The sequence below is a fragment of the Crinia signifera genome, chromosome 6 (assembly GCF_055691185.1).
Source record: "Crinia signifera chromosome 6, ASM5569118v1, whole genome shotgun sequence".
In the NCBI taxonomy this organism is placed as follows: Eukaryota; Metazoa; Chordata; class Amphibia; order Anura; family Myobatrachidae; genus Crinia; species Crinia signifera.
The window spans coordinates 182538277-182550376 of NC_139222.1; the positions used below are offsets into that span (position 1 = coordinate 182538277).

Genomic DNA, 12100 nt, shown 5'->3' on the forward strand with positions numbered 1-12100 from the left:
GGAATTGTCCTTGAAGGTAGCGTCCCAAGAGCAGAGGTCGCGACCTCCAGACTCAGGGGGTTCAGATCCCAAAATGAACTTGCCTGATCGGTTCTCTGGAGACCGCAAAACCTTTTTTAATTTTCGTGAGAGTTGCAAGTTGTATTTTCGGCTTTTCAGGATTTTATTAACGATGTCCTTCGGGAATTCTTGGGCAAGTTCGTGGTTGTCTATTTAGATGATATTTTAATTTTTTCCCAAGACTTGGACTCGCATAGGACACAAGTTCGTCAGGTTCTGCAAAAATTGCGCGAGAATCAGTTATTCGCTAAATTAGAGAAATGCGAATTTGAGGTGACCCAGGTATCTTTCTTGGGATATATAATTTCTTCGCAAGGGTTCCAAATGGACCCCAAGAAATTACAAGCCATTTTAGATTGGGTGCGACCCACCAATTTAAAAGCAGTCCAGCGATTTCTTGGGTTCGCCAATTATTATAGGCGATTCATTCATGCCTTTTCTTCAATTGTGGCACCCTTGGTGGCATTGACCAAGAAAGGTGCGGATCCATCAGCATGGACTCCTCAGGTAGAACAGGCTTTCAAGACCTTGAAACAAGCCTTCATCTCGGCTCCAGTTCTTCGACATCCCAACCCTGAGCTGCCATTTGTGGTGGAAGTCGACGCCTCCGAAGTTGGGGCCGGGGCGGTTCTCTCTCAGAGAGATCCGGAGTCTTCACAATTCCACCCCTGTGCCTACATGTCCAGAAAATTTTCTCAAGCTGAGTCCAATTACGATGTGGGCAACAGGGAGCTACTTGCCATTAAGTGGGCCTTTGATGAATTGTGTCAGTGGCTGGAAGGAGCTGTTCATCAGATTCTGGTCTTAACCGATCATAAGAATCTACAATACATTGAATCAGCCAAAAGACTGAACGCTCGCCAAGCCCGGTGGGCACTCTTCTTTATGAGATTTAATTTCATCATTTCTTATGTCCCTGGATCGAAAAACATTAGGGCAGACGCCCTTTCCAGATGTTTTGTTCCTCAACAAGAGGGTGGGATCAAGTCTGGGTCCATCATTCCTTTATCCTGTATCCATGCCGGAGTGAGCCAGACCTTGGAGGGTCTTCTCCGACAAGCTCAAGGGCAAGCTCCAGCCCAAACTCCGGAGAATAAACTGTTTGTTCCTCCTTCATTGAGACGCAGAGTGTTGGCAGAATGCCATGATACTAAGATTTCGGGCCACCCAGGAGTATATAAAACCCTTGCTTTATTATCCCGAGTGGTCTGGTGGCCAGGGATGGCCAGGGACAGCAAGGACTTTGTCTTGTCTTGTCCGGAGTGTGCCCGACATAAAGTTCCACGTTCTCGACCATTGGGAGAGTTGTTGCCTTTGTCCGTTCCTGGCAGGCCTTGGTCCCATCTGGCCATGGATTTTATTGTGGGTCTTCCAGTCTCATCACACTGTCAAGTCATTTGGGTCGTCATCGATAGATTTTCTAAGATGGCGCATTTCGTGGCTTTAAGGCAGTTACCCTCGGCCAAAGAACTGGCCACGTTATTCCTTCAACACATTTTTCGTCTGCACGGGTTTCCCAGTGATATTGTGTCTGACCGGGGTCCACAGTTCGTGGCTCAGTTTTGGAGAATGTTCTGTGCTGCCTTGAAGGTTAAGATCAGCCTTACTTCCGCATTCCATCCACAGGCCAATGGACAAACAGAACGCCTTAATCAGTCTCTTAAGCAGTATCTGAGGGTTTTTGTTTCCAAACTTCAAAATGATTGGGTTAGTTTCTTGCCGTTAGCCGAATTTGCGTATAATAACGCACATCATTCGGCCTCTAAGACGTCGCCCTTTTTTGCAGTCTACGGATTCCATCCACGGGCTAATTCTCTGGGACCGAATGCCTCTGGCTCTTCTTCGTCAGCTGCCTCTCGCCTTAAAGTCATATGGAGGAAAGTCCACTTGGCCCTTAAAGAAGCTGCTTTCAGAGAGAAGGTATTCTCTGACAAATCCAGACGGCCTTGCTCTTTCAAAGTTGATGACTGGGTGTGGCTATCCACCCGTAATATAAAGCTTCACCAACCATCAGCAAGGTTAGGGCCTTGATTCATTGGGCCTTTTCGGATTGTCAGGAGGGTTAATCCGGTAGCATTCCGTCTTGCCTTACCTAAGTCCCTCAGGATTTTGAGTACCTTTCATGCTTCGCTTCTTAAGCCAGTGGTGTTTTCACAGAGATTTCCTCGCAGACTGAGGAATGGCTCCGCCCCAGTGATGGTGCAGGGGCAACAGGAGTTCCGCGTGGAAAAGATCCTCGATTCTAGACTTGTGAGAGGTTCCTTGCAGTTTCTGGTACACTGGAGGGGATTTGGTCCCGAAGAGAGGTCCTGGGTTTCCGATGGAGATTTACATTCACCCAATCTTAGGAGGGCCTTTTTTCGTAAATTCCCAGATAAACCTGGTGGGAAAGGGTTGTTAACCCTTCCTCAAGGGGGGGGGTACTGTTGCACGCCGTCCGGGTGTCCCTGCACCCGGACGGACGGCGAGTACAGTGTCATCTGACGCTGCAGACGCAGCGTCATCTGACGCGGCGGGGGACGTTGCCGAGCAGCGTCCCAAGCCTCGCTCTGAGGCTAAGCGTCGGGGCGTTGCTAGGCAACGTCCCCGAGCTTCCGCCCGGCAGCCAGCAACGCGCGCGCCTGACGTCAGTCAGGCGGCGCGAAATTCAAATAAATAGCTGGCGTCTGCTGGGCACAGACGCCGGTTATAGCTTTTGCTCACCTTTGTGGTCAGTCCTTGCTGCAGTCCTCCGGGTCTCCCAGCCTGTCAGCTGCTGTCTGCCTTTGGATTCCTGTGTCCCTGCATTTCCCTGGACTCCTCTGCTGTATTCCATCCTCAGCCTGTGAGCCTGCCGTGGACCCACAGCTTCCATCTTCCGTGGGTCACGTAAGTGCTCCAGTGGAGCTCAGGTCCTTTCCTTTTTTTGGTTCCCTGGCCCGCCGTGGCCTAACCCCTCCGTGGGTTTATCCTTGGTTATCCTCTTTTTGTCTTGTTGTCCCTGTCTTTTGGTAGTTGTTCCCTCGCCCCCGACTGTCACTAGTGTTCTGTTAGGCAGGAGTGTCACCGTTCATCCTGATCCCTGCTTTGGGAGTCACGGTCCCTTTGGAGTGTGTTTGGGGACTCCCTTATACCCACTGGTGTCTGCGACTTGGTCGCACTCCCCGTCTTGGCCTGGTGCCGGCAGTCAGGGGCCCATCACCAGTCAGGTCCATTAGTCAGCTTATCCTCTTGAGACTCCTCGTGGCGATCGCTTACCCCTTGTCCCCACATAATTCCTGGCTGCATCGGGGTCGGAGCGGGCCTAACTCGCTCCTTTGAAAGCGGCGGCCACAGGTGAAGCCTAGCTCCGCAGGGGTTTGCCATCTGCCTCGGGGACTCAACAGAGAGAGTGTAGGACCCGCTGTGGCCGTCCTAACCGGCGGTCCCGGCTGTGGGCTCACGCCCTGTTCTCTCTCCGTCTGGAACCTGTGTTGTCCCTGGTGCCCAGACCAGAGCAGCGTAACACTAATCTTATTGAGTGCTATGGGTAACATTACCTATATTATTTTTAAGAAACTTCAATAAATGTACCCCTAAGTGACTATGTTATGCTGGGTCCACACTGTAGCGATGTAAACATTTGTTCTCAAAATGGGCAAAACCATGTGCACTGCAGGTGGGGCAGATGTAACATGGGCAGAGAGAGTACATTTGGGGGGGGGGGGGGGGGGGGGTGTTGAACCTGAAATCTAAACTGCAGTGTAAAAATAATGCAGCCACTATTTACCCTGCACAGAAACAAATTAACTCACACAAATCTAACTCTCTCGATACATTTTACATCTGCCCCTCCCTGCAGTGCACATGGTTTTGCCCATTTTGAGAACAAATTTATACTGCGATCAGATCTGAATAAGGGCCACTGTGTACACATGAATGCACACTCCTGCTATTCACTAGGAATGGTCAGCGGTCATCCGTGCTGCACATTACTCTACACATGTGGCGAGTGGGCCACTGTGCATAACGATGCAGTTAAGCACAGATCATTTAGCACACAGTGATGCACCAGCTGAGCGATATGTCACCGCCAGTGTTCTTTGGTGAGAAAACACTGGCGATGACTAGATGTATACTTAATGCAGTATAAGTATAAGAGTAAATTTAACACCAAAACGTTTTCTGCACCTCCACCTTCTCATGTATAGGATAAAGGTAATATACAACCCTTTTGAACTGTTATGCAGAAGATGCTTAATGTACAGGATCACAAATGTGTTCTCATCAATTGGATGTCATAATCATATAAAATAGAAAAGAGAGTGGATCATAGCGTAACAAAGTATATTTTAATACAATAAAATCCAAATATATGCTTTAGTTCCCTCCTGGAACAACAAGCTAAAAGCACAATTACCAAAATAAAATGAGAACCTTAATGAAGAGTTCTCAAATGAGCATAAAAAGTATGACAGCATCGGAATCAGCACATATCCTGATGTTGGCAGAAAGTCTATAATTACCAGAAAGCGTGGAGAACTAGATGTTATCAGTTCTCAATAAAGCTTTTCAGGGGATAACAGCTTGATGTGATTGTTACCAGTCCTGGACCACTGCAGCAAGGTTCCTGGCTGGCGTCTCCCTCCTCAGAGAATGTGAAAGTTCCTTGGTAGTTGTAGTCCTCCAACGCGTTTCGACCACAACTGTGGTGTTTTTCAAGGCTGAAAAAGACCACAGTTGTGGTCGAAACGCGTTGGTACAGAGCTGTACCATACTCTCCTTGGAGGCTCAGTACCGCCCTCCAGTGGCCGGCGCCCTAGGCAAATGCCTAGTGGTGGCGCCGGCCCTGACTGTATACAAAGACAAGGTTGCAAGTGCACAATTCAAATTCCCAAATTATTATTAATAATCATTGCAATAAAATTTAGCATTTTTAGCGAGGTTCTTCGCGTAGTTAAGGCCATAAGTAACGGCTTGCCCACTGCGTCCAGGTGATGTCATTAGTCGGGCAAGTCCCTAACATTTTGGGGGGGTACAGATTTTGGGCACGGTGCACTCCAAAGCAAAGCAGTTGAGTGACCCCAGGGCAACACAAAAGTGAAAAAAGTAAGGATAGGTTAGTGAGAGAGGCTGCTGAAAATATCAGGGGTAAATAAGTGAGAGATAAAGTAGTGAGGAGTGAAGGTGGGAAATGAGTTACAATGAAACAAAACAAATGATAGGGATGAAAGTAAATATGAAAATAAGTTTTAATCTGTGTTGCTCCTGAGGCCAAACAGCCACAGCAGTCCAGGGGGACCCACAACCTAGATTTCTACTCTGTTGTCCCTTGCCCCATCATTTGCCCCAATCTTACATATTGTTTTCCATTTTTTTTATAACCTTTTTTTTAATTATTATTATTCACATTTTTCTAGGTTTCACATTCATCTGATCATATTTTAAAAAAAAACATAAAGTTCACTATGGAGATTTTCCTGGAGTATTTGCGAATGCGTGCTCGGATACAGATTGCTGCAGCCCAAAGGTCTTCAGACTCGCAAGTGAGAGAGCAGCACCAGCAACATCAGCGCCGGAGAAGACGTATTCGCAAACCACGTACCTTTAGACCTCGACAAACTCTGGATGGTCTACATGAGGAAGACATCATCAGACTCTACAAGTTGCCTTCGTCTGCTATATTGTCCCTTTATGAACTGGTGAAAGACGAACTAGAGCCAAAGACACGTCGAAGTAATGCCGTGCCTGGAATAACCAAATTGTTGAGCACACTGCATTTTCTGACCTCTGGATCCTTTCAGCCAACTGTAGCAACTGAGTGTGGATTTTCACAGCCGACGTTTTGCAGATTTTTTTCCACAGTTATACATGGCTTACTGAAACACGTCAAGAACTACATTTACTTTCCACGTGATCAAGAGGAGTGGCAGGAGGTGAAGCAAGCTTTTTTTGACATTGGAAACATACCAAACGTCTTGGGTGCAATAGGCTGTACACATGTTGCGTTTACACCCACCCATGATATGGATATGGTCTGTCGCAATAGAAAGCACTTCCACTCTATGAACATGCAGGTGGTATGTGATGCCAATTATAGAATCCTTAATGTCTTTGCTGCATATCCAGGATCCACTGACAACTCTTACATACTCTGCAACTCTTCTGTTTTCCGTGACTTTGAGGATTCCAAACTGCAAGGAGGATGGTTGTTAGGTGATTAAAGTTTTTGTGTTGTTGTAAGATTTCTGTGTTCTGTTATCATATTTTTTTGTATTTCCTGATTTGCAGGTGATTCTGGTTATGGCTCAAGATCTTGGCTCCTTACACCCATATCTAAACCTAGTAGCAGAGCAGAACGCCGGTACAACAAGGCACACCTAGCCACACGTAGTGTGATCGATCACACTTTTGGCATTTTAAAAAGCCGTTTCCGTTGCCTGGATCGATCAAGAGGCACATTGCAGTACTCTGCAGTCAAAGTGTGTGAGATTTTTACTGTCTGTTGCATGTTGCACAATATATGTGTTCAACATAACCTGCCAGTGTTACAAGATTCAAATCTTCCTGAAGATCCCAAAGCATTGCCTGCTTGTGATGGAACTTTCTTAGGAAGCCAGGTTCGTTCGGACCTTATTCAGAATAATTTTTCATGTAAGTATGAACATTTGAATTTCGTTAGATTTGAAATGATTTTATTTAGATATTATATATTCGGAATTCTGCACAATGAGTGTCCTGGGACACTGTTCCTCCTGGCACTTCGTATAGTAATAATTACATTCTTTTAATATACATATAAAGTTTTCCCTGATGCATTTCATCAAAGGGATTGGCAGTCCCCACCATATAGTCACATTATAGACATTATCAAGTCACAAGAAGAGAAAAAGGAATCTAGATCACAGCGTCTGGGAAAAACAGTTTGGGTTGTAACTTAATAAAGACAAATGTATATATTTAGTAGCAATGGTGGTAATAGTATCAATAATACTATAGAATTGCTTGCTCTTGCAAAATGAATGGAAGCCGTTTGTGGTCCTTTAAAACATATGTTTAATGTATACTAAAATGAAGGCAGTGAATTATAAGGCATACAAATAATCTTGATGATAATAATTATCTTCCATTATATATCATAAAACATTATTCATAACCCGTGATACTCATGAAATAGAGCTTAAGGAAGATGCAATAAAGTCCTAATATAGGGCTGAATGCTCCAATAAATGATGCTTGGGAAAGTTCCATACACGTCTTAGGGCGGTATTCAATGCTGCCGGCGAGGGGGTTTCTGCAGTGAGGGTGGCTTGTTTTTGGTGAGGATTGTGAAAACAAGCCATCCCCGCCATCTAACTCCCTCGCCGACCGCTCACCCTATTTTATGTTCCGGGGGAATATCCACCATCCTTTGATGAAAATTCCCTTAAACGGCGAGGTTCGCTGCTAATGCAGCAAGGCCTCTGCATATAGCGCCGAACCTCGACATTTTGACGGCCGCACTCGACGTTTCCACCACGCCGGGAAAAAAAAACAGTGAGGTGGAAACAGTGAGTGCAGGGGGGGCTGGCCCCCAAGCTGTGACGGTGAGCTACCGGCACTGTTTGCTGTCACAACTCGCCAAAGGGCATAGAATATACCCCTTAGGCCAGTATTCAATGGCAGGGGGTCGTGGGCGGCAGTGAATCCTGTGCAGGATTCGCTGCCCTTTCGCCTTGGATTCTCTCTGCTGGGAGATTCGCCGGCAGCCTGTATTCAACTGCTCTCAGCCCCTGACGGCGAAAATTGACCCCCATGATGAATTGCTCTCCCCTGCTTCTGTGGCTACACTGCCACTGCAGGGGATGGAGCGGAGTCCCGGCCGGAGAGCGCACTAATGCTGCTGGGAGCCCCTGCACAGCCACAGGCGAATTGTGGAGAATCATTTACGGCGAATCGGCAGACATTCGCTGTTCATTTGTGGCGAATTGCCTCCATTGAATATGGCGAATTGTTTTTTCTAACAGAAAATTTGCCGTTAACCCAGCGAATTGCCAGATTCACTGAAAAAAACCCTGAATCTGAGGCATTGAATACTGGCCTTAGTGTTGACCTAAGTGGGTTCCCAACTACCTACTGCCAGTCCCGATACCAGCCAGCAGCCAAAAAGCCACCTGTGCTCAGTGCAGTGAGTATTCACTCATCCTGAAAAGGAACTGCTTTTGTCATTTTAATAATTCCTCAGTTCCCATCATACTAGCCAGGACGCCGGCTTCACAGCTCAACACCAAAGGTCCATACACACTGGGCGATTTTGCCCATCGTGTATAGACATCGATGACCATTATCGTGTATGCACTGAGCGACTTTCCCCCCAGCAATGAAAGCGGTCATCGCTGAGGGGGGAGGGGGACACCACTAAGTGCATACACACTGAGTGGCTTTCCCCCTTCCTGGCGCTGTCAGCAGCGGGTGGACGGCTTTGCATAGCACTGGTAATACAAGCAGATGAACGGCTTTCCAGGCGATGATGTGGAAGCGCGCATCACTGTTCATCGCCGGGCCATACACACTGGGCGGCTTTGAGCTGAAAGATGCTCAAAACACCAAGTTTGAGTGACTTTCAGCTCAAAATAGCCCAGCGTATACGGGCCTTAAGAGGTGTTTTGAACTTTCCCAAGCTCCATTTATTGTTGTATTGAGCCCTATATTAGGACTTTATTGCATCTTCCTCAAGCTCTAGTTCATGAGTATTATGGGTTACGAATAATGTTTTATTATATATGATGCAAGATAATTATTATTATTATTATTAGTAGTATTCCTTCTAATTTATTGCCTTAATTTTGGTATACATTACACATATGTTTTAAAGGACCACACACGGTTTCCATTAATTTTCTGAGAGCAAGCAATTCTCCAGTATTATTGGTTACTATTATCACCATTGCCACTAAATATATACATTACATATACATTTTTTCTCATATTCATAATTATGTCATGTCATTTTAGGGCTGTTTAAACGCTTAAGATAATTTGTTTACATATGTAAAAGATAATATGGATTCATTTTCCCAGAATACATTCTGGCGCAGTGCAGCAGAGGCAGTACTTGAAAGCCACCATTCTGAAGGCTGGCATTTCAGCATTCAGGATGGTAAGCAACCTTAATGATTAAAGTTTGTGGAATGCAGTCAGTTGACAGAGCTTTGCTGTTTAAACGTAACCTCTCTCCCTCTTCCTCATTTATGTCACTTGATAGGTCCTGCTGCAAACAAAAGCACCAACCACATAAGGATATGGCAACTTACTTATGAAATTTAGTAGAAGATCTTGTGACACTCCGGAGTCAGCGCTTTGAAGCCACCTTGGAAGTACTTCCCACACCACATCCCAATAAGGTGAGCTGTTTCAGAGATTGCACTAAGCTTATGGATAGTGGTTGGGTAGTAGCACCAGTTCAGACAGTGTAACAGTAACTTGCATATTTGTGTATGTCATCTTATAGGCATCAATGTAAAGGATTGTGCCTACTACCTGCACCTATGTACTGAAGGCAAAATAGGTTAACTGAGTTGTAGCTAAGACCGCACATGGAAACCTCCTTGGAAGACCTTCCCCCACGACAGCATTTCTGTTTATTTTTTCCCTTTCCAAACCACCTAATTTTTGCCCCATCTATCTCTCTTGCTTTTGTCTGTCACCCTTGTTTCTCTCATCCCATCTCTCGCTGTCAGTCATCTGTCAACCCTCTGTCTGTTTCTGAACTTTGAGATATAGTATGTCAGCGCTCAAGATAGGGGTGTTTGAAGGGGCTGCCAAGCTGGAGAGGTCCACGCTCACAAAGTTTAGTAATGAAAGTATTATTTTAGCTCTGCGCTCGCCTTCTTTATCTGGAAATAAGAAATATCTGCTGGCTGTATAGTGTGTATGCCCACTTTTGAACCAAGGATTGGTATGAAATGAGAAATGAAAAATCCCTGTAAGTGATGTTATTACACTGGTCAATAGATGGATGCTCATGGGTAACAATGTGACACGCGTCAGTGACCAAGCGTCAAGCGAAACACGTGTCTGACGCGCAGGACACACCTCCCCGAGGACTCCCTCTTCACCGTCTCATCCCGGACACGCCGCTCCGGCACCCGCTGCGCTCCACCAGCAGCAAGGTAAAGCAGGCTTGAGCCTGCCAGCTCCCCCATCGAAGGGGGACATTCCCTGCCATCCCCCACCCCAGGGTGATCACTTGTCGATGCGCCTCCACTTTAGACACCCGGCCGCCTTACGAGTGGACATCCCTCCGCCAAACAGCAGTAACCAGTCTCAGCACTGGTTACGTAGTGCGTCTGCACCGGGTTTATTTATTAATACCAGTGAGCCTTCAATACTATCATTATTTTACACGCCGTCTCTGTGTAGAGTGATTGATGCATATTTAAGCGGTATATATGTGCATGCTGTCCCAGCAGAGCCGCAATCTGCATAGACAGCAGCTAATTTGTCTCCCGGATATCCAATATCGACACATATGCTATGCACGGGCCATTTGTCTGATCTAATAGTGTTGATTGCTAATTTTGGCGTTAAACAGGATGTTTAATTGTCACTTTCTCTACCTATGATTAAGAAATATATGTGACTCTATATCGCCTGCCAACAGTATTATAATTAATCTTTTTGTGAACCTGGTGGTTCAAGCAGTGTATATGTGTATGCTGTTCCAGCTGAGCCTCAACCTGCTTAGACATCAGCTGATTTGTTTCCCTGATATCCAATATCGGCATATATATATATATGCTATGCACGGGCCATTTGTTTGACCTAATATTATTGATTGCTAATTTTGGTGTTTAACAGGATGTTTAATTGTCATTTTCTCTACCTTTGATTAAGAAATATATGTGACTCTATATCGCCTGCTGCCATATCTTAAACCTAAACCAGTCTATCCTGTGATATCACTGTACTGTCTGCTATTTAACCCCACAACAGTATTTTCTGTGAACCTGGTGGCCATTATTGCATAATTTATGAGACTATCACAGGGTGTGGAGACTGTCTCAGGGTGGCTACTACCCCCAAACAGAACCTCCTCTGCAGAAACCCAATCGTGGATCGAACCGAAATTGTTCTGTTCAATAAACAGTGTGTAAACAAACCCCGGTGTGAACCAGGTGATCAGAACTTCTAATTCCTGACACCTAGAACACTATCTTTCATTGGACCGAGGGTACATTCATCCCCCCCCCCCTTTTTTTCACTCCTACGCTTACTCCCACCAGCGCTACTCTCTTAATTATTCCATTTACAGCCATACCCCACTGAAAGCGCCTGGTACCATCCGAACCCAGAAGCTAAACAGTGGTGGGCCGGCCCAGTACCTGTCTGGGGAACTAACAGGGAATAGTCGGTGCTGTAATCTATCATATCAGTAGAGGTTAATGCGCGGTGAGAGTTAAGCCTAATTGCCATCCCTTTTACCCCTTCTTCCAATTCCATATTTTCTGTCCCCCAGCATTCCTTTCACTCCTTCAATTTTTCACATCGTCTCAGCACCTAGGGAGGTGTGTCCTGCGCCATCACAACTGTCATTTTCCTCCATGACTAACAATTGTCCATATGTCAATATATTGTATTACAAGAGGAACAGTTGATGTATAAAATAATTTTCGCTGTACGTATTCATAAACCTATCATTAGTTTGGGTTTCTTTTGACTCTTTTCCCTCGAAGTGGAGGGACCATACCTTTATCTTAAATGGTGTACCATTAAAAGTTACGTTTTAATATGTAGACATCATTACATTCGCATTATATATTTTGTCAATTATTTATAAGTGTGCCCCAAAAAGCCTTGTCGGGTTCCCTTTCGAGTCACCTCCAGACTCAAATTTTTTTCAACAATGTGACACAGTAAGGAGAGAGGGATAAAGTGAATAAATGTGCATTTATAAAAAAAAAAGACAAACGACACTAATGCGCAAGCTTGCAATATTAGATAACCATTTGGCCAGTTGGAGGAGTGGGGAATAAGTCAATGAGCCGTGCCACACAAGTGTATCAAGATGAAATGGGGCAGGGGGTATGTGTTACAGGGAGCT

General features: G+C 45.5%; 1 pseudogene; it reads left to right on the top strand.

The window, feature by feature from the left end:
- Positions 1-11303: 11303 nt before the first annotated feature.
- On the top strand, positions 11304-11422 carry LOC146011589 (5S ribosomal RNA; annotated as a pseudogene).
- Positions 11423-12100: the final 678 nt, after the last annotated feature.